The sequence below is a fragment of the Sciurus vulgaris genome, assembly GCF_902686455.1.
Source record: "Sciurus vulgaris genome assembly, contig: HiC_scaffold_155_arrow_ctg1, whole genome shotgun sequence".
In the NCBI taxonomy this organism is placed as follows: Eukaryota; Metazoa; Chordata; class Mammalia; order Rodentia; family Sciuridae; genus Sciurus; species Sciurus vulgaris.
The window spans coordinates 2,028,771-2,052,173 of record NW_027632898.1 but is presented as its reverse complement, the minus strand read 5'-3'; the positions used below and the strand labels follow the sequence as shown (position 1 = coordinate 2,052,173).

The 23,403-nt window shown below is 51.0% G+C and overlaps 1 long non-coding RNA gene across 1 annotated transcript; it reads left to right on the top strand.

Moving 5' to 3' along the window:
* Nucleotides 1-4,172: 4,172 nt before the first annotated feature.
* On the top strand, nt 4,173-13,421 carry LOC306652258. Its single transcript, XR_013761339.1, has 3 exons — nt 4,173-4,559; nt 12,526-13,259; nt 13,339-13,421. It is a non-coding gene; the product is annotated as an uncharacterized lncRNA (long non-coding RNA).
* The last annotated feature ends 9,982 nt before the right edge of the window (nt 13,422-23,403 follow it).

Sequence of the window (23,403 nt, the reverse complement as noted above, 5' to 3'; positions counted from 1 at the left end):
GTGAGCAAAGTCTCTGTGAGCCAGGCCTCTTAAGCAAGGCCTATATCAGCAAGGCCTTTGAGATCTCATTCTCTGTGACCTTTGCCTCTGTGAGCATGGCTTCTGTGACCAAGCCCTCTGTGATCTTAGACTCTGAGCACGGCCTCTGTGATCTCTGAGTCTGTGACTGTGGACTCTGAGCAAGACCTCTGTGAGCAAGGTCTCTGTAAGCAAGGCCACTATCAACAAGGCATCTGTAATCACATCATCTTTGAGCTTGGCTTCTGTGAGCTCGACCTCTGTGACAAAGCCCTCTGTGATCTAGTCCTTTGTGAACTTGGACTCTGTGAGTAATCCCTCTGTGAGCAAGCTCTCCGTGAGCAGGCCTCCATGAGCACGGCCTCTGTGAGGAGAGACTCTATGAGCTTGACCTCTGTGAGTACAGACTCTTTTAGCAAGGTCTCCATGAGCATGGCCTCTGTGAGCACAGCCCCTGTGAGCATGGACTCTGTGAGCAAGGTCTCCATGAGCATGGCCTCTGTAAGCCAGGCCTCTGTGAGCATTGCATGTCTGCGCAAGGCTTCTATGAGCACATCATCTGTGAGCAAGGCATCTGTGAGCAAGGCCTCTCTGAGCAAGGTCTCTGTGAGCATGGAATCTGTAAGTTCATCCTTTCTGAGCTTGGCTTGAGACATGGCCTGTGTGAGCAAGGCCTCTGAGAGCTCATTCTCTCTGAGCTCAGCCTCTGTGATCTCGGGCTCTCTGAGCTCAGTCTCAGTGAGTAAGGCCTCTGTGAGCATGGCCTCTGCGAGCATGGCCTATGTTAGCAAGGTCTATGTGAGCAAGGCCTCTGTGAGCTAGTCCTCTGTGAGCTCAGCCTCTGAGAGCACAGACTCTGTGAGCATGGCCTCTATGAGCTCTGACTCTGTGAGTATGGACTCTGTGAGTCAGGCCTCTGTGAATATGCCCTCGGTGAGCAAGTTTTTCGTGAGCACGGCCTTTGTGAGCAAGTCCTCTGTGAACACAGCCTCTCTGAGCAAGGTCTCCGTGAGAAAGGCCTCTGCAAGGATGGCCCCTGTGAGCAAGGCCTCTATGAGCACATTCTTTGTGAGCACAGACTCTGTGATCTTGGACTCCAAACACGGCCTTTGTGAGCTATGACTCTGTGAGTATGTACTCTGTGAGCAAGGCTTATGTGAGCAAGGCCTCTGTGAGCTAGTGTTATATGACCAAGACCTCTGTGAGCAAGTTCTTCCTTAGCACGTCCTCTGTGAGCATGGCCTCTGTGAGCTCGTCCTCTGTGAGTTCGGTTTCTATGAGCTTGGACTCTGTTAGCAAGGTATCTGTGAGCACAGCCTCTGTGAGCAAGGCCTCTGTGAGCCCAGTCCCTGTGATATCGGTCTCTGTGGGCCTGGCCACTGTGACCTCGGCCTATTTGAGGGAGGGCTCTATGAGCACCGCCTCTGTGAGCTAGACCTCTGTGAGCAATGCCTTTGTGAACACAATCTTTGTGTGGAAGGTCTCTGTGAGCACAGTCTCTGTGAGCAGCTTCTCTTGAGCTTGTTGTCTGTGAGCAAGGCCTCTGTTAGCACAGACTGTGAGATCGGCCTCTGTGAGCTCAACCTCTGTGAGAATGGCCTCTGAGCAAGGCCTCGGTGTGCTTGGCCTCTGTTAGCCATTCCTCCGTGAGCTCTTGTTTTCTTCAGACTGAAGAGAAGCACAGAGGACACAGCAAATGTGTCATGGGTTGGGAAGCCAGTCACAGGTTGACCAGAGTTCCCTGCTGGCTGTGGAGGCCAACCTGTTTCAAGGACCTTTTTCCTTGGAACTCCTGAGCTGAGTGGCCATCATATAGGCCCCTGCTTACTTGTTTTCATCTTGTGCTGCAGGATGGGGAGGGAAACTCTTTAGGAACCAGAAGAGTAGGGAGCCCGGCCACTGCCCACCTACCTCCTGAGGAAGATGAGGGTAGAGAAGCATCACAGTGTGCGCCTGTCATCACCAGGAAACAGCTAACACTCCCCTGTGCCCTAGGAGGAATGTGGCTTGCCGACTGCATGTCATACAAACCAAACTGCAGTTCAAGGCACTGGGCACTGAGCCTCACCCTGCCACTCCTGTGTCTTGAAGAGCACAGAGTGCCTAGAGCCAGGGAGGAAATGGTGTCAGTACTGGGCAGGCCTAAGAGTGTTGCCTGGGCCTGGATCTGTGTTTGTGTAACTGTTGCTAGAATTGTATAGTGAGTGGAGTGAAGTGTTTGGGAAGGCCTCGAGCTTACGCAATGTAGATTCCCTTGCAAGAAAAAAGAATAAAGTATTCACAAAAAATAATCCTTAAAATAGCTTTGCAAGAGAGGCCTGTGGATTCAGCTCCAAGGCCCTGGATGTGCTGCCCTGTGGAGCCTCCACGCTCTGTTGAGCAGCAGCAGACTTCCTGGGCTTCCTTCTCGCCCAGCTCAGCGAGCCCTGCAGGACTCTGGCTGCCTGTGGCTGCTCTTGGCCCAGGTGTGTCCCCAGCCATGACTTGGCTTTAAGTCCTCAGCCATCACACCCCCCTCAGTCTGTGAGAAGAGTGGAAGACTGCTTCCAGGGAGAAGGTGTGAGACTGCAAGCCCCTTTCTGGACAAGGTGCCCACTGATGGACCATGGGAGGCAGATGGAGGGAAGAGAGAGAAGCAGGCCACACCTGTGCAGGGGCACAGGCACCTGGCTTCCAGAGTTACTCCTGTTTAATCCACTCGCAGGAAGCCTTTCCCCATGTGGTGATGCTTTAAGCTTATAGAGCTTTAGAGAAGATGGAAAGGAAACCAAAGAAAGCGCATGGTGGGTGTCAGGTGGGAATGGGAGGGAGAGTGTCCATGGGACATGGGTGGCCAGCTGAAAATGTCCAATGTGCCCCAGTCCCACCCTGCTCTGTCCCTCACTGGGCATGCTGTCCAGGTGCTCCCTGGAGCACAAAGCCAGGGACCCAAGCCCACGGAAGTACACTAGGGGTGCTGGGGCCCTGGGGCCATGTCTGGAGGGCCTCTGTTAATGGAGGCATAAAGCAGTCCAAGGCCATCCCTGGTGCTGTCCCTGGCAATCCCTACTGACTGCTGGCTGCCTTTGGCAGGGGTGCTCACCTCTCTGCTGGACCCCAGCCCCTGCCAGGACCTGGACCTATGGCAGGCTTGATCTGGCCTCAGATGGGGCCAGGTGGGAAATGGGAGCTCAGATGGGCAGGTGAAGAAGGAGGAGGGTCGGCCAGCCCTCCTGCCGAGAAGACGAGCCCTGCCAAGAACACAGAGCCCCAGAACTGTTCAGGGAGGCACAGAGCGTGCCCAACACCGGCACAGGGAGCCTGTCCCCCAGAGCCCTGAGCTGCACCCTCTACATGGATGAAAGAAGAGGCTGGGCCTCTGGAAAATGCTGAGTTTTTGCTGAGATCAGAAATGACATATGCACAGTGATGGCCCACGGAGGTGCCCTGCCAGATCCCAGTGGTGCTGGGGAAATTGGCACTGACTTCGCTGCTGGGGAACAATAGCCACACGGTTACTCCCACCTGTGAGCACGTGAGCTCTCTCCCAGGGACGGTGGAGAGACCTGTGTTCACCCACACTGGGGTATGCTAGGGGAACTCGGTGCAGGACCTCAACCTCAAATCAGCAGAAGCCATTTGGGCGCCACCTTGGGCTCCAGCTGGCTCAGTGGAGGGGCCCAGGAATCTGGCAGGTGCTCCACTTCTCCCTGAAGCTCCTGCAGGCCCATGGGCACTAGGGCTCCTGTGGCCCCACTGCCAAGTCACCTCCCCTCTGCATGGGCTCCCCCTCTGTGCCTATGCATCTTAACACTATTCAGCTGTCATCAAAGCACATCCCGCCTGACACTTGGTGACCACCCTCTGTGGGCTGCTTTGGTAGGCAGGATCACAAGCTTCATTCTGAAGAGTGAGTTTTAGCAGGTACAGGTGAATAGACAGGTAGAGGCCCAGGTGCCCAGCACCACACCTGCAAGTTTAGCTGGGAGGGGAAAGCTTCCTCTGCACTTGGCTCTCAAGTTGAGCCACCTCTCAGACTGTCTCTGGTCTGGATGCTTCTGTGTGGCCTCTGTTATGTTCTTTGATCTGACCATGTTAGAAATGACTACTTTATTTGTAAGAGGAAGTGCAGGGTGGCTCTAAGCAAAGTTCATTTTTTCAAGATTACATGGAGATCACAACATCTGTGAATTTGAGTCCTGCCTTTTTCACCTAGCATTATGATATGAGCCTGTCCCCATGTCATTAGATGCTTTACTACAGGGACTTTGGATTTATACAGAGGCCCTTTATGTAAATGTAGTCACTACTTTTAAATTGACTCACTTAAAACCACTGTCTTGATGAACACTCCATTGTTTTCCCCAGGTTTGATATTAAAACTTAGAATTCACATTCTTGGTGGTCCAAATCTTAGTGTGCGTCTGTTTGATTGTTTCCTCAGGAGAAAAGTCAGGACTTAGAATTGCTGATCCAAAGGAGGTAAAGGTGTAGGACACGCCTGAGACATGGAAGATCTGCTCTTCTGAGATTTCACACAAAAGGACACACTCATCAGAGAGGTATGGAAATGATGCTTAATTCCTAGCAACAGCTGACAACCTGAGTGTTTTTCGTTTTGCTTTGTTTTGGAAAATCTGCTTTTTGACCATTTAAAGAATGGCACCTGGTTTAGGTTGTGTTTTCTTGTTAGCTGGTGAGGTTGAACAGTTCTCATATAGTGACAGGCTGCTTATTAATCTTTTCTGACTTGCCTATTTGTATCCATAGTCCTTTTATCCATGGAGATACCTTTTTTCTATTGATTTGCAAGTACTCTTTATATATTGAGAAAATTAACAGCCTTTGGATACTGCTTGTTTTAAGTATTTTCCCCACTTTATCATTTTCTCCTATTTTTTAACATGAAAATGGTATGAAAATTTTAGGTTGCCAAAACCATCAAATTTTTCCTTAGTGTTTCTAGGCTGATATCATGTTTACAGAAATCTGTCTGCACACCAGATATGTATGTATAAAATATTCTTTCCTAAGTTTCTTATGACTTTGCTGTTGTGGTAATTCATCTGGAGTCTATATAGATATGTGTCCAATGTATTTATCTGTTTACAGTTGAGCAGTTATTCTGGTTCAGTCTGTCTCCACAGATTTATGATGCATGTGGCCTTGCACTAAAGGGCAGCACAGTTTGGTTCTATCTTTGCCTGCTTTGTTGAACTCTGCCTTGCTCTGGCACTGAATCACACTTCCTGCTTCCTTACTCGTGTGAACTTCCACATCCCTTTCATATACATTAGTGAAGTTCACAAAACTATGCAGGAAGATTTTTGTGTGTGTGTGTGTGAATTTCATTTGGTTTGCTAGTCAATTTGGGGTGAACTGACATCCTTACAGTATATGTCAGATTGTTCATCTAGGAATAACGTGCTTTTATTTCATTTGTTTCCTCAGTAAACACATTGCTGGCTAAAGGGTATTTTTCATCATTTTTATTGACTTTTATTTTTATGTCATGTGGTTATTCTGAACAGCTTTTTAATTATTGCTGATGTGTAGAAATTTATTATATTCATAATAGTGTTATTTTGCTGCTGAATGTCTACCTTGTCACCACAGTTCACATTTCTTGGCTCTTTGTGATTTGCTGTTTGAGAGAGGGGCAGAGGAAAAAACCTTCCTGTTGAAAATAACAACAGTTGTGACTCTTCTTCCCAGCTCCTTGGGTTCCAGATAAGGATGGGTGACAGGAATGAGTGTCACATGCTGACTTTGCTCTTCGCAAGGTGCCCACAAAGCTAGGGAAGCACTGGCCACTGATTCTCTATCTGGAACACAGGTCACATGTGAAGTTTGGTGGTTTTGGGTACCAGGATTGAACCCGGGGTTGCTCTACCACTGAGCCTCATCCCCAGCCCTTTGATTTTGAGGCAGGGTCTCCCTGAACTTGGAATCCTCTTGTCTCAGTCTCCCAAGTTGCTGGGATTGCAGGCATGTGCCACCTCACCCAGCCCTGGTAAAGTTTGGTTTCTGTCCATCTCCACTGGACTTTCCAGCCATGGCTCACTAGTACCCCTCGACATTCTTCTGGCCTTTCTCTTATCGCTAAATGCATATGTATTTGCACTCTAGGACTTGAAATGTGTAAATTTGAAGTCTAGTTTCTCTGGTGGCCATACTTGGTGTTTCTAAGATCTGAGCTCTCCTGGAGTTCTCTGCTAATATCAGGATTAGCTCTCACTGTGCAAGACCAGGGAGGACTGTCCTCCCTCACCAGAAATGCTCTAGAACATGTCAAGTGAGGTCTGGGGCTTTACAGCAATAAAGAACCAGCGGGGGGTTCCTCGGCGTCGGGGAAGCTTTTCCGTCAGTAGTGAAACTGCGTGTATGGTTGCACACCTGTGCCAGGAGCACCCCTGCTGTGTCCCTCACTCACGTCCTATGGGTTCATGGTGGTACTTTGTGCCTGTTTAGAAAGGCCTTACTGTCTTTCTGAGTGCTCCGTGTCTGGCACAGGGTCGTGCACCAAAGGCTGCACTCACACTTACCACCTAAGAGCTGGGTCCATGCATCTCAGGCTTTGGTTCTTGTGCCTCAGTGACAGTCTGGGGACCCTCCATTTTGGCTGACATGCAGTTTACCCTGAATGCTACAGCACCTGCTGGGGAGCCTCCCCATGCTGTGTGAGTCTTGCAGGGCTTCTGGTCACTGTGGGAGCTCTCTGCACTTTCTGCTCTTCATGCGTCTAACAGAGATTCTCTGAACTTCCCTGGCCTTCAGCAGGCCCCAGGAAGAGATCCCAGGTCTGCAGCGAGCTTTCCTACTACCAGTGGGCTCTGCTTGCTTCCATGAAGACCTTCGACTCCAACTTGCTTTGTGGTTTCTCTGAATCCTCCCATGTCCCATCTTCCTGTTCCCTGCCAGTCCTTACCCAGGTGCCTTCTGGGCAGTCTTCCTCTTTCCCCCATCCCCTCTCTTGGTTCCCTGCAGCCTGTGTTCTGTGCCTTCTCACTGAAAACGTGAATGAAATGCTTTCAGTTTTCTTAAGCCTTCCACAGAGGGTGTTGTTCTTCTGAACCCTGTTCTTCACACCTGATGAGACCTGGCCCTTCTCTGTGTCGCTGTGTAGCTCCGAAACCTCTGCTGGGTTATCCTTTTACTGCAGATCCTGGTCAGGAAGGGTAGCCAGCAGTGCCCTTGCCACCTGCCATGGGGTCTGTGGCTAGGTATTACACACTGTCGCTGGCAGGTGTCCAACTGGCTGAATCTGTGGCAGGTGTGAGGCTGGCCTGCTGATCTCTAAGTACAGTCCTGGATACATTGGAAAGCCATCTGTCCCTCTTCCCTTTCCTATAACAATGCAGGAACCACTCAGCCCCTGGAGCCTGGGCTCTGCCCACCACCTTCTATTGCTGGCCAGTCCACCATTGGGTCAGGGAACCCAGGAGGAGTGCAGAAAGAGACCAGGAGAACCTGCTTCTGAGAGGGTCCCAGGGTGGCAGGTGTCAGGGGAGGACTCTTGTCCTAGGGCACTGCTGGCCTTCCAGACCTCAGTGTTCTGCTGCCTGCCCCCATCTTTATTCACGCTGGGCCAGTCCATCCTGAGTGCTTCCTCCTCATCTTGGTCAGCAGTGACCCCCAAGGACAGGAGCAGCCAGATGCTTCCCAGCCCCCATTACCTCCTCAGCCCTCACAGCAATCCCATTGCCCACAGATGGGGCGTCTCCTGTGGGCTACAGTCTAACTGCTTTTCTGATTTTTACTCCTTTACTAATTATTCTACAGACAGAAGTTTTCAGCTGGTACAAGAGAATAAACTCTCTGAAATAAGGTGGCCTTGTGCCTCCGGAAAGCCCCTTGATTTTAGCAGAGGAAACAGCAACAGTGATTGTGGCCTTGGTGACTCAGGGCAGAGGGGAAGCTCTGACCCCAAGTTGGGTCTCCTCAGTGTCTCTATGGCTATGTAGCTGTTTCTTGCAGTCCTCTTGTCCATCCAATGTCCCGTCCTGGGCCTGTTCATCTTGACCCTCAGAAGCAGCCTGTTTTTCAAAGGGAGTTTGTTCCCGGCCCACTGTGAGCTCCTGTGCTGTAATGGCCCACCTGCCTCAGGCCAGCTGTCTCCTGGCCGTGGGCAGCTGTGGTCCACAGCTCTGCCCTGGCCCCAGGGCATGGCTCAGCCTCTGGTTGCACCTGCACACCCACCACCTGCCCTCCCCAGCCAGGCCCTGCAGCCTCCACTAAGCCCGCCTCTCCCCTGGCCCTTGCTCCCAGCTGCTAATGACTCAACCTAAGCACTTGAGCTTTGCCTCAGGCTGCGAGGAGCTGAGATGAGCTCCCTGTTGCAGAGGCCAGCAGAGGAGGGAAAAGCAAAGGACATGGTGGTCACTGCGACAGGGCGTGCTGGGGTGTCTCTACACCTGGACGGCCCCCATCATCACAGTCATGGCATCACTCTCTCCTCCCAAAGCCACATAGCAGTCGCTTCCTGGGGTCCACTCTTGTGTGTATGCTGCATGTGTTTTGAGGGGGAAACCATTACAGCTGGAGGGCAAGTGGCCATGGTCAGGTCCTCCTCTTGGAGGAGGCAGCTGGGGCTCCTGTGCAGCAGATGAGGGGACACTAGGAGGCTGCAGCCTGAGAGAAGAGACCGGAGGTGTCTTCCTGGGGAGAGTGAAAGATGGCGGTTTGAGGCCAGCCCAGCGGAAGTGGGAGCATGAAGGCATGAACTGTCCTGGGCGGGGCTTGGTAGGGCCCTGCTAAGCAGGAAGTCACTCCCTCCTGAGCCCTGGACCTGGCCCTCAGGCGGAGCCTGACCTTCCTGACATGCCATGCTGCGGTGCCCTCTGGGATCCATCTTGCATTGCTAGAGAGATCCAGAGGCGAACCTGGGCTCAGGCGCCCATTCCAGTGGTGTCTGATGGAGCAACCAGAGGACTGGATCAGAGAAGGTACTCCAGCCAGTGGAGTAAGAAGAGCTCTGCCCACGGGCCTCCATGAAGAGAAGGGCCGGAGGGCAGGGGAAGCTCCCTGGGCACAGCAGGGGCCTCTCCACTCCCCACAGTGCATCTGACCACCAAGTGACCAGCACTCCCTCCTCCCTGTGTCCGTGGTGGCTCTGGCAGTGCCCCAGGTCCTGTGCTGGATCTCCACCCTCCCAAAGCACAGTGTCTGGGTGGTAGGGATGGCGGGGCCCTGTGGGGCCTGTCAGTCACTGAACACAGAGCCCCAGGCAGGCTCTCCCTGCTCCTGGAGCGCACGTGCCTTGCTGCCTTCTCGCTCCCATGTCTGCAGGCCCCTCCACAGGGTTCCTCTTCCCCATGCAAATGCACACAGTGTAGCCCTGGACCAGCCCCACCCATCCTGGGCCCAGGACGAATGTCTTCTATGCCCATAGTGCACTGGCTTCCCGAGGCCCTGCTCCTGAAAGAGGCCTCTGGGTTGCTCCCAGCCACTCTGGAAGGTCCTCAACCTCTGTGTCACAGACCCACTCTCTCCTTGGAGCATGATTGGGCCTCAGGGAGGTGTGAACTCGATCAGAGATCAGAGAGGTGACTGAGCTGCCTTCGTCCCTGGGCTGACTGCCCCTTTGTAGAGCCAGGTCTTACTTTAGAGAGGCAGGTCTGTCCTGCCTAAGCATGTTGGCTGGCCTTGGCCTCCTTTGACCAATTGAATCTCAGGCAGTGACATTGCAACTACTGGCTGTGTCCTGAGTGGCTCCACATCACCACCTCTGTGCGCTGGTGTGTGGCCCTAGGGCACTACTCCAAAGCTGGACTGGCCACTGGGGGCTGAGCCCCATATGGAGAATGACAAAGCAGCTCAGCTGACAGCCGGCACCAGGCAGCGGCCTCTAGACCCAGGAAGAGGGGCTGCACAGGGGCCCAGGCAGGGCAGCAGGGGCCCGCCAGCCAGCCTGGTGAAATATTACATCCTTAAGTGGCTGGTTTGTGAGTGAGTTGTTGTGTAGTGATACCTGACTGGCAGAGGTGTGGAGACTCTGAGTGGGGGCGATGCCATGGAGGCCTGAGCTACTGGCACTCCATGGTGCAGTGACGTCTGGACTTTCCGGTGGTTTCTCTCCCACCAGCTCCTCCACAGCCCTGTGACAACACATGGCAGTTGGCAGCATATGTGTCAGACACCAGGTGACTGAGGAGGGGCCACCAACGTCCCAGCCTGTAGTCTTCTTGCAACAGACAGAGACTACAGAGCTCAGGGCAAACAGCACAACAGGCTGCCTTTACCATGCAGAGATGAGGGCAAGGGATGCACTGCCTGCTGGAGTGGAAAGTATCCGGTGCAGGCACCCTTGGCATTGCCTCTGCACTCAGGCCTCTCAACCCCATGAATCATTGGTTAGACTATCAGCTGGCGAAGGGCACGGAGGCTCAGTGGTGTTCAGCAGAATCTGGGAAAGCCTTCCCACACCAGGCCTGGGAGGCCAAGGGAGAGGAGGCCTCGGGAGTTCAGGCCCTAACAGAGCAGTTGATTTGTTCTTCTCAGTCAGCTCCGTGTATTAAAATGTAAATAAGTCTGTGTGTGTTTGAAGACGCATCCGAACACACTCATTGGCATAGAAAGGCCTCTCTTAGGTTGGCCTTTTCCAGAAGTGTATTTGCATTGTGAGCAAAGGCTGTGCCTGACTGCACCCTAAAGATTGAGAGGAGCCCAGTGGGTGAGCTGAGGACAGACAGGCCCTGAGGGAGCCCGGGCCTTAAGGGCAGAGGTGGACAGGACCTGGCCCTGCCTTGTGAACCTGCGGGGGGGTGGGTGTGGCCAGAGACAGATGTGTGGGCTGTCTCAGCAGCACAGGAATGTCCTGTTTGAAGAAGAGGGACTCAGGTGCTTGGAGCTGGGTGGGAGCTGATGTGCTGTGAATGATCCACCATGCTGGCCACCTCTGGGGACGTGTAGACAGAGAAGGAAAGGGGCTGAGGTTCTGGCCTTATCCATAATCCCCATGAACAAAGTGCCCTGATTGGAAGGATGGTTTCTCCTGGGAAGCTTCCTTGGGTTGGGATGTGGGTGCTCTTCCAGGGGCAGCTGGTGCACTGTGGTGGACCTGATGGGCAACACCCAAGTCCTTTCCATCTCATGCTCTGCCGTCCTCACGAGCTCACTCCCAAGGGCACCAGGATGTCTCCCTTCTGGCATCTGGAGTGTGGAGAACAGGGAGGAGGCGAAGCCCTTCTGCGTTCCCTGGCTTCTTCTCTGTGTAAGGCCCTCGCACAGGAGACACAGTAGGAACAGGAGGGGTGCAGCCCTGCCCTCGTACAGCTGATCATCTGGCTGGGTTAGGCCCACTTTTCTCTTGCTTTTTCTCTACCCAATTTCCAGTTGTGATTTTCATACCCAGCCAAACTCTCAGTCAAGATGGGCATCAAGTTCAGTGTATACTCCTCCCGATATCTATTCCAACTGTCTTCTCTGCCCAGAACTAAACCCCTAAGCCTCCCATCTACCTTGCCTCTTGTCTTTATTGCCTGCACCATACTACCAGCAGGACAGCCCTGGTAACTAAGATGGCACTGTGGTTCCATGTGCAGTCACTTTCCCAGTCTTAATGGATGGGGTCCAGATTCCTGAGAATAGAATTCAAGATCCTCTGGAGGGCCTCTGTCTAGCCCCACAGTCCCATCCCTCATTGCCTCTTCTCACCTCCACACACCCACACTCACACTCCCATAAAAACCCCTGTCCACACCACATTGCTCCTTCTTGCTTTCTTGAGTGGCACCCTCTCTCACTTTCTTGGTAAAACTCCAATTAATTCTATACTTCCAGTTCTTATAAAATATTTAGTGTGCATATAGTTCAAGTGTGAATTCACTCTCCTTTAGTACTTGTGCCAAGCACAGGACTCCCTGCCTCCCTTGCTCCCATTTACCCTCCTCAGACACAATAATTTTCAACTTCTTATTCTTTAGTTATATATCTCCATGTGTCTAAATAAAAGTGTCTAGATTGTTCCTTCTTGGAGACTTACCTTAGCCCTGACTTGCTGAACGGCTTCATGAAGACATGAACCAGCTTGCTCTTGGTATGCATGTCCTCCTGACGTGGTGGTGCTGACTCCTTGAAGCTCATTCTACCAGCTGGACCTACGTGGGTATTGTGGACAGGCAGTGTGCACCATGCCATGACTGCTTTCCCTTCGCTGCCCGGGCTCCCGGAGTTCTCAGCTGTCCTCCTATCCCTTCACTTTCTATGTACTTACAACTAATTACAGCCCGACCCTTCTCTACTTTTCTGATGCTCTTTACAGGTCAACTCCAGGCATCTCTCCAGAACCCTTTGGGGGTTGGAGAGCCTCCTGGCCTCACCCGTCATCATGGTCTGAGGATTTCTTTGCCTCTCTCTCATTTCCTGGGCCACATTTTCCCTATTTCCTGACGGACCCCTTCCTTTTTTGGAGGGCTCCCTTTAGTAGTTTTCTGATATGGTATACATTTGAGGTAAATTTTTTGAAGAATCTGGTATGTCTAAAAATAATCCTGATTTTACCTCATTTTTGTTTGCTATTTCGGATAGATACAGAAGTCCATCAGGAAACACTTGCATCCAGGATGTAAAGTCTTCCAGTTTCCTGGGTTGCTGTGGAGAAAGGTCTGGTCCTCTGGTCCTCTGTATGCGACCTTGCTTCTTTTCTATCACATTCTGGACTCCACAGTTCAGTGTACTGATGTGGATCTACAATCATCCCTCTCCTGGGCACTTGACTTCTTCAATCTGAAAACTCATGTCCTAGAAAGTTTCTGAAATTAATGATTATTTCTTCTTCTATGTTTTCCTCTCACCTCCTTCTAGAATTGCTATTATTAGAATATTGATCTCTCTATTATTTTCTATAGTAAAATAAATCTATTTGTTTGAGGTTTGGCTCTACCTTCTACTACTTTGTTGTCCAATCCTCTGAACTTCATTTCTGCCATCATATACTAAAGTTTTTTTGTTTCTCTGAATGATTATTGGAATTATCTAGGATCCATTATTGCCTGTCTCCTTCTCCGTGCTTCCCCAGAGAGGAGCTTAGCAAGCAGACCCACTGAAAACTGCATGAGTGTCACTCTTGATCAAGTACCCAGGCTTGGAAGAAGAAATCGTGGCTCACGAAACACGATGGAGCCTCACTCGAGCATAAGCCAGCCGCCAGCATTCAGCTGAGAAATCAGACCAGAGGACTGGACTCCACGTTCGCTCTGGACGGCCAGAGGGTCTCCCAGCATCCTGCCCATCAGGCGCATCCAGGCAGCAGTGCAGCTGCTGTGAGTCCCTCCATTCCTGCCCTTGTCCTCATGCTCTGAAGGCGCCCTGGATATGGGACCAGGGGTATGCATTTTGCAGGTGTGCAGCAGATTGAGACACAGAAACCAGCAAAATGGTAACAGGCAGTCAGAACGAAGTGCAGAGGCAGGGTCACTGGCATCTAAGGTGAGCACAGCTGGGCCTGGCACAGCCTCTCCAGCACAGTGGCCTGCGGTTCAGCAGGACCCATTCTTCTCCACCTCCTGCTTCTGCACATGTCTGTCTAACAAGCTGTTGGTTTGGGATCAACAGAGAATATTCTACCCTCCTGCAGATCCCCACACTCAGCCTGTGCCCCCCATGGTGGCCATGGGTGGAGGGTTCCCCCAGAAACCAGTTGGTGATCCCCACAGTGGTGGTAAGGTCTATGCCTGGTGACTGAGCCACCATGCCCAAGGGAAGAGTGAGAGCAGTGTGGTATGGCACAGGACCACCAGAGGAAGACCCCCAAGCCTCGTGGGATGCACTCTGTCAGCATGGTGGCCGCTGAGCTGCTAGCACCCCTGCAGACCTGCCCTTTCCCAAATGTCACGGGACAGAAGCTTACAGTGCTGTACTTTGGAAACGAGTTTCTTTCACTCAGAAAAATGAACTCACAATTTACCCATTTGTAGCATCAATCGATTTTTTTCCTTTTTATTACTGCTGTGATCACTCAGGTAGAGTGACTATCTAATTCACATGAGAATTGTTTTTTTCTGCAAGAACACAGGGTTGCTGGTATGTTGGATTTAACTTCATAAGAAGCTGCCAACTCTTTTCAGCAAGTGACTGTGTACCTTCCCTCTAGCAACAAGAGGCAGCTTCTCTTTCTCTACACCCTTGGCAGCAGTTGGTGTGCTGGTTTTCAAACTTACATCCATCTGCTTTTATTTTAACTATTCTTGCTCATGCAAGTGTGGTTTAAATTTGCATTTCCTTACTGATGAGGTTGAACACCTCATTATAGCTTCTCTGCCACTGATTGTCTTCTTGGGTGATACATCCGATCAGATGGTCTCCATTTTTCACAGAAAGTCTTCTCATTGTTCAGTTTTAAGTATTCTCCTGATGTCTCAGAAGTTGTTCACCAGAGATCTGATTTGCAAATATTCCCTACCAGGAGTGTGGCTGGATTTTCATTCTCCCAGCAGTGTTTCTAATCAAAGAGAAGCTGATGCGGAAGTGCAGCCTGTCATGGGCTCTTTGGTGGATTGTGCTTTGGCTCTCATGTCCACAAACACATCACCAAACCCAGAGACCATCCACTTTTCTTCTAGAAGTTTTTCAGATTTTCATTTTGTTTAGGCATGTGATCTGTTGTGAGTTAAATTTTGAATAAAGTGTGAAGTATACGTTAGTGTTTGTATAGAGATATCCAATATTTCAGGCAACTTAAAAAAATACCTCTCTTTTCTCCATTGATGTTGCCAGTTGTACATAATCAGTTGGCCGAATTTTGAGGGCTCTTTCTGGACTCTCGTGGCCCATTGACCTGTGTGTTCATCTTTGTGCCGATACCATGCTATTCTGGTTACTACATGGTGGTGGTGAGTCTTGTCGTTGGGAGATCTTTTTTAGAATTGTCTTGGCTGTTCTCTCTTGTTTGCTTTTCCATGTGTATCTTAGAATAAGCTTGTCAATATCTACAGAACACCTTGCAGAGTTTTTCATTGAGATCATGTTTAATTTGTAGATCAAGTTAGAGAGAACTGATGTCTTAACAGTGAGTCTTCCACTCTGTGAACACCATACCTCTCCCATTTATTCATGAAAGAATTATCCCTGATTGCTCATGAACACCCTTTGGTAGCTTTATACTTAGGTACCTGCTTTTTTGATTTATTTTAAATTGTGTCTCTAAGTCTTGAGTTCTACTGGTGTTGCTGGTGTTAAGAGCCCAGCAGAACTGCAGGGCCCAGCTGCAGTGGGCTGGAGGGGGAGGAGAGTCATGCCAGCTCTGGTTCCATTGGTGCTGTAGAACAGCCAGGAGGGCCCAGCAGTGCTTGTGGCAGGGAGGCCTTCTGATGGCAAGAAGCCCTGCGAGGACCTGGGCTGAAGAAGGGACAGGGCATAAGTGGATGCCAGGGAGTGTGAGTCACAGTGGAGAAGTATCTTCACTGTTCCCTCCTGCCTCCCCAGAAGGTGGGCTCTGTGAAGGGCCTTCCTCAAAATAGGGTTTTCCTGGCCAGGAATGCAAACCAGTGGTTGTGCTGGCTGGGGCCACTGTACTGCCCTGCCCAGCCTGCAGCACAGTGGCCCACCACCCCCTGGCAGGGAGGCACAGGCCCAGGAGGCCTGTAGGGCAAGTGTCATTGCTTGTGGTGAGTCTGGAAGATCAGACATGGGGTTTGGCCCAGAACTGCAGTCTTCTGCTGGGGCACAGGATGACCTGCTCAACTCATTCTTATTTCTAGAAGTTTTGTAGATTTTTAAAATTTGTTCTAACTAGTTTTACATGACAGTAGAATGCACTTTGACACATCATCCATAAATGGAGTATAATTTCTCATTATTCTGATTGTATGTAATATGGAATCACACCAGTTGTGTAGTCCTAAATGTACATAGGATAACAATGTCTGATTCATTTTACTATCCTTCCTACCCCACACCCCTCCCACCTCTACTCCCCTCTACCTCATCCAAAGTAACTCTTTTCTTCCCTAGCACCCCTGCTTATTGTGAATTAGCACCCACATATCAGAGAAAATATTCAGTCTTTGATTCTTTGGGATTGACTTATTTTGCTTAGCATGATATTCCTTAGTTCCATCCATTTATTGGCAAATGCCACAGTTTCATTCTTCTTTAAGGTTGAGTAATATTCCCTTGTGTATGTGTGCCATTTTTTCTTTATCCATTCATCTGTTGAAGGGCACCTAGTTTGGTTCCATAGCTTGGCTATTGTGAACTGAGCTGCTATAAACATTGATGTGGCTGCTTCACTGTATTATGCTGATTTTATCTTTGGGTGTAAACCGAGGAGTGTGATAGTTGGGTCAAATAGCAGTTCCATTCCAGGTTTTCTGAGGCATCTCCGTACTGCTTTCCATAATGGTTGCTCCAGTTTGCAGTCCCACCAGCAGTGTATGAGTGTGCCTTTTTCCAACATCTTGCCAGCATTTGTTGTTGCTTGTATTCTTGATAGTTCTCTGAAAAAATCAATAAAATTGATGCAACCCTAGTCATGCTAATGATGAGAAAGAGAGAAAATACTCAAATTACTGAAATATGTGATGAAAAATATCACAACAGACACTACTGAAATACAGAAGATAATTAGAAACTATTTTGGAAATTTATACTCCAATAAAATAGAAAATCTTAAAGACATCAACAAATTTCTAGAGACAAATGAACTAACCCAAAATGAATCAGGAGGACATGTGTGATTTAAATAGATCAATTTCAAGCAATGAAATAGAAGATGCCATCAAAGCCTACCAATCAAGGAAAGCCCAGGACCTGTTGGATTTTCAGCTGAGTTCTACAAGACCTTCAAAGAAGAATTAACACCAATACTCCTCAAATTATTCCATAATTTGAGAAAAGGAGGAAACCCTTTCAAACTTATTCTATGAGGCTAAAATCACCCTGAAACCAATACCAAAGACACATCAATGAAAGAAAACTTCAGACCAGTATCCCCGATTAAAAGAGATGCAAAACTTCTGGCAAATCACATACAAAAACATACTTAAAAGATAGTACACCATAATCAAGTGGGGTTCATCCCAGGGAAGCAGGGTTGACTCAACATATGGAAATCGGCAAACTAACTCATCACATCAATCGACTTAAAAACAAGAATCCTATGAGTATCTCAATAGATGCAGAAAAAGCATTTGATAAAATACAGCACCTCTTCTTGTTTAAAACACTAGAAAGCCCAGGGAGAGCAGGACTTCCTAAGGGCTACTGTGCTAACCCAGGCTGCATCTTCTAAATGGAGGAAGCTGAGAGCTCTCCCTCTGAGAATTTGTGCAAATGTTTCCCATGGGCTCCTGCAATCTCATTGTCTGCCATGGAAACAGTCCTCTTTCCTTCTTCCCAACCTGTAGATGAGGGTGGCTGGGGACTCGGGCAGGTATGCATGGAGGTCAGGAGGCTGCTGCTCCAGGCACTGGGTGGGGAGTGCTGCTTCTGGCTGTGCTGGTTGCTCTTCCTGGTCACTGAGATGAGGTGCTGTGGTTGTTTTAGTTCACTGGATGGCGAGTGGTGGGACTGACTTCCACACTGCCCTGGCCATGCTGTCCTACAGCGGAGCCTCGCTGGCCTCCAGGTTTGGCCTGAGAACCATTGCTGGCATGTGTTGTTTCCCACTGAACCACCAGACTTGTTCTTCCCTCCTTTCTGCATGCCTGGTGCTGGTGGACCATGCTCCTGGGTTCACTTTGCCCTTCTCCTGGCTGATCACTCCTACTTCTTTGAGAAGTTCTTCTGGTAGCTGCCCTAGGATTTAAAATGGTGGTCTCCCTTGAAATGGTGTTGTGCCCCTTTGTGTGTCATGTGCACCCCACATAGTGTGTGTCCCTGGTGTGTCCCATCGTACCACCTCCACATCCATGCATGCTGGGGGCACGTGGCATCTTTTGTGTCTACCCACCATCAGCACAAGTTTCCATTGACCTCTCAGTCCTCACAGGCTGCATGTCTGTGGCGACCACTTAGTTTGCTCTGTGGTGTGGAACCCGCCCGGCCCAGGTGGCCTCTGACGAACAGGAGGCGGGTGTCAGGCAGACGGTGTCTTTCAGATGAAGCAGAAAGTGAATTGCAGGCTTTCTTCAGGGTGTTCCCAGTGCTCTGCTCTGTCGTCTCACATCCAGGGCTTAGTCTCAGAAGTACCTCTGACTGTAGAGCTTCATTCAATTGTCTGCAACCTGTGGCTGCTGCTAGAGCTCCCCCCTTGGGTGGGGTTTCCTCCTCAGGAGGACTTTCTTTCTCTTGGATGGGTCCAGTCCGAGTGCAGAATCCTGGGCCCACTGACTGAATGCTTTCTCCCTTTGGCATTTTGATGGTAACTCTGCTGTCTGGACTCCCTGCCCCATGCTGCTCCGCACACTGCTTGCCCTCTCAGGCCTTCTGGACTCCCTGCCCCGTGCTGCTCCGCATGCTGCCTGCCCTCTCGGGCTGCCTGGAGCTTGCTTCCTGTCTTTGCCTTCAGGTCGGTGTGGTGTCCGTTGTCAGTTTGCCTCTGCCTGGTTTCCAGTCTCATCTCATGCCTGTCCTCTGTGTGCAGTGGACCTGGGCCCTGGGTGGCCCTGGTTCTCTGGGTCTTGGCCACTGTGCCCTGGGTCAGTGCTCTCCCCGCCATGTTCTCTCCCTCACCCCTGTTCCTTTGAGCCTGTGTTTCTAGGGCTTGACGCAGCCCTCCAGGTCTTGGAAGTTCTGCCTGTGATTGTTTCCTTCTCTTTCCTAGTGTGGCTCCAGGTGGGTCAGTTTTTCTGGCCTGCCCATGGTGAGTTTCCTGCTGAGCCCAAGGACACAGTTCCAGCACCGGCACAGCATGGCCTGTCTGCTCCAGCACTTCTGCTGATGTCTTACACTTCCCGTCTTGCCACTGAAATCCACTTGGATAGTGCACATGACCCATTTTTCCCTGCTGGAACTTTAACATACTAATTACCATTATTTGAAACTCCCTGACGGAGAGGTTCAGTGACCCCTGAGGACTACCCATCCTGGGTGCTCTGGGTCTCCCTGCTGGTGAGCATCTCAGTCTTCCTTGCATGTGTCGTGCTGAGAACGAGATAGAAGCTCCATTCCAGGTCAGTGTGTGCCTGCCACTGCTAGACCAGCCAACTGATACATATGTCAATCGTGGTGGCACAGGGTGGTTTGGGGTCAGTGCTGCTGCAGTGACCCTCTGCACCACCCAGACTTCTTTCTCCCACGGAGCTCACTTGGGTGCCGCAGGCATTAGCATAGCACAGTCCAGTTCGCCTTAAGTGTGGACCTGCCCTTTCCTCTTTGCCCTGCTCTGGCTCCTCCCATCTAACCAGCAGGACTCCCTCCCAGTGGTGGCAGGTGGAGAGAGCAGTCTCTGTTGTGAGAGGCTGTTCTGGGGCAAGGGCCACTTCCTGGGGTCTTGGTAGCGAGCTCTGTGTTCCTGATCCTCCTCCAGCAGCAGTAGGACTCCAAGCTCAATCCTACCCTGTCTCCTCCTTATAGCTGTGGAGTGACCATCCTGCACAGAGGTTGTGGGATTGCCCTCCTGGCCTTGCTCCCCAGGGGCTGCTGCTTTCCTCCTGGGTCTTCACTATGAAGCCACTTCCAGGTCTGTCTGTCTGTTCCTTTATCCTAGGGCAAGGTTGGTGGAGAGAATCTGTGGGACCTAGCAGAGCTGCTGCCCTGCAGCCCTGGTTCTCCCTGGGCCTTAGCCACCTCTGAGCTGTCCCAGATCGGCCACCCTTACAGCTGCATCTTGTCTCTTTAGGAGGGTCCAAGCTGGACTGCCCCATCTCCAGCAGCAATCATGGCACTTCAACATAGGCCGGCTGCTGCTTCCAAGTCTCCACTCTGACAGGCTGCAGCCAAGCTGCCATTCTGGTGCCAGTCTAAGTCTTTTTAACTGAAGGATGGAGGGGACATTCCTTCCCAAGCCAGTGGTCTCTGGAAGCCTCATTTTAACACCTTGCCCAAGTGGGTTCTCTGCACCCTGGAGGGTTGCCTGTGTTCAAGTGGATCTCAGGCTGGGCTGATATTAGAATTGCCCAGACTGAGTTCACCAGAGTTTTGGTTTTGGACCAGTCTTCAGGTTGAAATGCACTCTGCAGGTGGCCCTATGTGCAGCCAGGCAGGGAGCCAATAGTCTAACCCCATGTGAACCTGCTGCCTGGGGCCACCAGGCCCTTGTACCAATGAGCAGGCCTTCCTGCTCCAGGTCTCTCTGGCTGTATTTCACCATCCATGCAGGTGGGAGTATCAGTAGCCTCCTGGTCACTTTTCCCATCGTGAGCTCTGAGGACGACTCCAGTGAAGTGAAAAGGTTTTGATTTCTCTGTCTGGCTCAAGACACTTGCTTAAACCTGCCAGAGGGGCTGCGAGCCTGCCTGGTGTTACTGTGTTCTAGAAGCAGAAGTGAAGCCAGCCCCATGTGGGCTCAAACTGGGGTCTTGTTCGGAGCCTGTCTTCCATTCTTAGTTTTCCATCTCCTGTTACTTCACCTCTTCTGCACAGTTGCTATTTGACCCTGAACTCTGTCGCTGCACAGAGGCATTGTGTTCTCGTGTTTCATTCCCACATGGCTCTCTGGAGACGCTGTGGCCCTAATTTCATCACTGCCCCAGAAATAGACTCACTGGGGTACTTGAATGAGCCCTTGTCCCTGGAGTGGTGTGGCTCTTAGACACACCCATGTCTCAGACAATGCCACTCCAAACGGCCCTCTCCTTCCTCCCCTCCCACTCCGTGTCTGCAGTGTTGGGTGATCCAAACACTGGGGAGCCATTGCTTTCGCAGCATCTCATTTGCTCCTCTTCATGTGTCTGATCCCGGCCAAGGCCACTCCAGCTCCTCCAGGTGGTTCTCGTGGTCTTGCACCCCCTGGAGGAGCTTGTGAAGCCTCAGGTATATTCTAGGACAGTGCTCCCAAACATGGATGAGCCCTCCAGTCTCCCAGGTGCAGAGGGACTTGGGCCTCAGACTCCACACTTCCCGCCAGCCCCTAGGGCAGATGCCTGGACCAACTCTGAACACAAGGTGTCAGAGGGGCTGATGAAATTCACAACCCATATGTGCCATTTGTTAGGACTGTTCATCCTCTGACTTTCCAGAAGAGTCTCTCAGCCCAGGTTTAAAGGCTCTGATTAGTATCATTGCAGTACGATGAGAAACCTTCCCTTGAAATACCAGTTTTTCTGCAGTGCCATGAGGGCAGGGGCCAAGCCTGCCAGGCTCAGATGGGGCCTAGAGCAGATAGTCAATATTTATCCATTGGTAAATCTGCAAACTACCAATAAAGAAGGAAATAAATTGAGAAGGTGAGCAGGACCTCCCCAGGAGTGAGCAGGGGCCGTTGCTGTGGGTGTCACCTCTGCAGAGCTGCCCTGGTATTCCCGGTGCTACAGATGCAGAGTGGAGCCCAGGGATTGGAGGTCAGCAGCACCTTCCTCCTTCCTCTGTCCTTCTTTCATCTCCTGACCAGCCTCAACGTATCCATGCCCTGCAAAGCAGTGATCTGCCCGCAGGGCTGGGAAATGCTGGGCCTTGTTGAGAGGTCGTGCCTGCTGCCCAGAGAGCTCCGAGTGGACCCCTGGTATGGTCAGCCTAGCCACAGGGCCTCTGCTGCCTCGTCCTGCAGGCGAGTCTCACGGTCCTGCTGTACTCATTCAGGCTAAGCCTGGGGACTGTCTTGCTTCAACTTTTGTGGAGGGGCTGATAGGAGCCTCTCAGTGACCCCTGACCTCTCAGGTTGACACTGAGAGGGCTGGCCATTCACACCTACTGGAGACACTCAGGACCTGAGGCTCTGCTCCCCTGTGGCAGTCTCAAGTTCTTAGCATACAGGGAAGCCACATCTGTGTGCTCGCCCTAACCCCCCCTCCCGTCTGCCACAGCAGTGTTTGCTATTCCCTAAAATGAGATAGAGATTGCCATCACCCCTTATCCACATTCAGTTACCTACAGTCAAAAACTGCTTGGAAAATTCCAGAAGTCAGTTAGTCATAAGGGTTAAATAACTCTTACTATTGGATGTTATATAATTTTTGTTTTATTTTTGGTCTTCATCTCTTACTGTGCTGGGTTTATATGCTACATGCTGCCACAGGTGTCTGTGTAGAGGAGAAAACAGTGTATGGAGGCTTTGGTTCTTCCGGGGGACTCAGGCGTCCACTGGGATCTGGACATACACCCCATGGCTAAGGGAACACTGTGTATATGTACTGATCACCTACTTGCAAGAATAATCCAGAGAAAAGTTATCTCCTTCACTGACCCTGACTGTTCTCCTCAATTTTTTTCCCAAAGGAACTTGTAATTCACTTTATTTCACAAGTGCAGGTGTGAACACCAACAGTACTGTGACCCTCCACTGCAGCACAAGGAAAAGAGCCTTTTATGTCTGAACCCAATTCAGCTCCTCATCTACCCATCCAGTGCAAGTTCACCAGGTTCAGGTATGTGCGTAGGGCACTGTGCAAGGAGCATGCTCAAGGAGGGTTCCATGGGGTCCTTCCTAAGAGCTTGTGACCGGCTGGAATCCAGGAGGACAGTGGCACACCACTGGAGCATTGGGGAGGGTTAAGGAGGGCTCCAGGGAGTTGGAATCTGGAGCAAGGGCATGGCGGCTGAGGCACCATGTGCCATGCGACATGGCTGCCCATGGCAGAGTGGACATCACATCTTAATGATGGGTGACAGAGGAAGTCATGGCATGCCATGACGGTGGTCAAACTCACCAAGCCCCATGAGTGCCGAGGGGCACTCACCAGCATCTGCATGCGTGTGTCTGCACATTAGAGTGAGGCTGTGGGAGGCGGGCCTGGCCTCCCCTGCTCTGTGGTCCTGTTTATTCTGTTCAGCTAAGTCACATCCCTGCCTGTAGCAGAGTTGGCCTGGGGTGTTCCTGGGTTATATTTTGCTAGGTTCTGATCCCTGTAAGGTGATGTGTCAATGATGCAGCTGGTGGCTTTATGCCCACCAGGCAGAGCCCAGAAGTCTCTCGCCCTGTCAACAGGGTGCACAGTGTGACCTTCCTGCACACCAGCACTGACTCTGCTCATTCCTTGCCTTTTGATCTTTGTTCCATCTACCTCCACAAGGGGGAAACTTTTGGTTCAATTGGGTGGTGGCCACACAGAGGAATCTGCTGCTTCATTCGGGACACACTTGTGTAGGAGGCAGCACCTAATCCCTACATCTCTGCTGGACTTCGGGTCCAGGGAGGCGAAGTGACTCTATGACCTCATTTATGGAGTGCAGGGGCATCTGCATTGACTTCCTTGAGGTCAAGCAGTTAATAACTCAGGAGCAGCAGAAGGGTGACTTGCCTGACACCGTCTGTGCTCTCCCTGGCCCACCTCCTCTTGGCCCACTCCATGGACAGGGGTGCTCAGGGGTCTATGGGTCTGAGAGCATGTGGGGTCCAGTTCTGACTGCTCATGTATGTATGTAGGCATG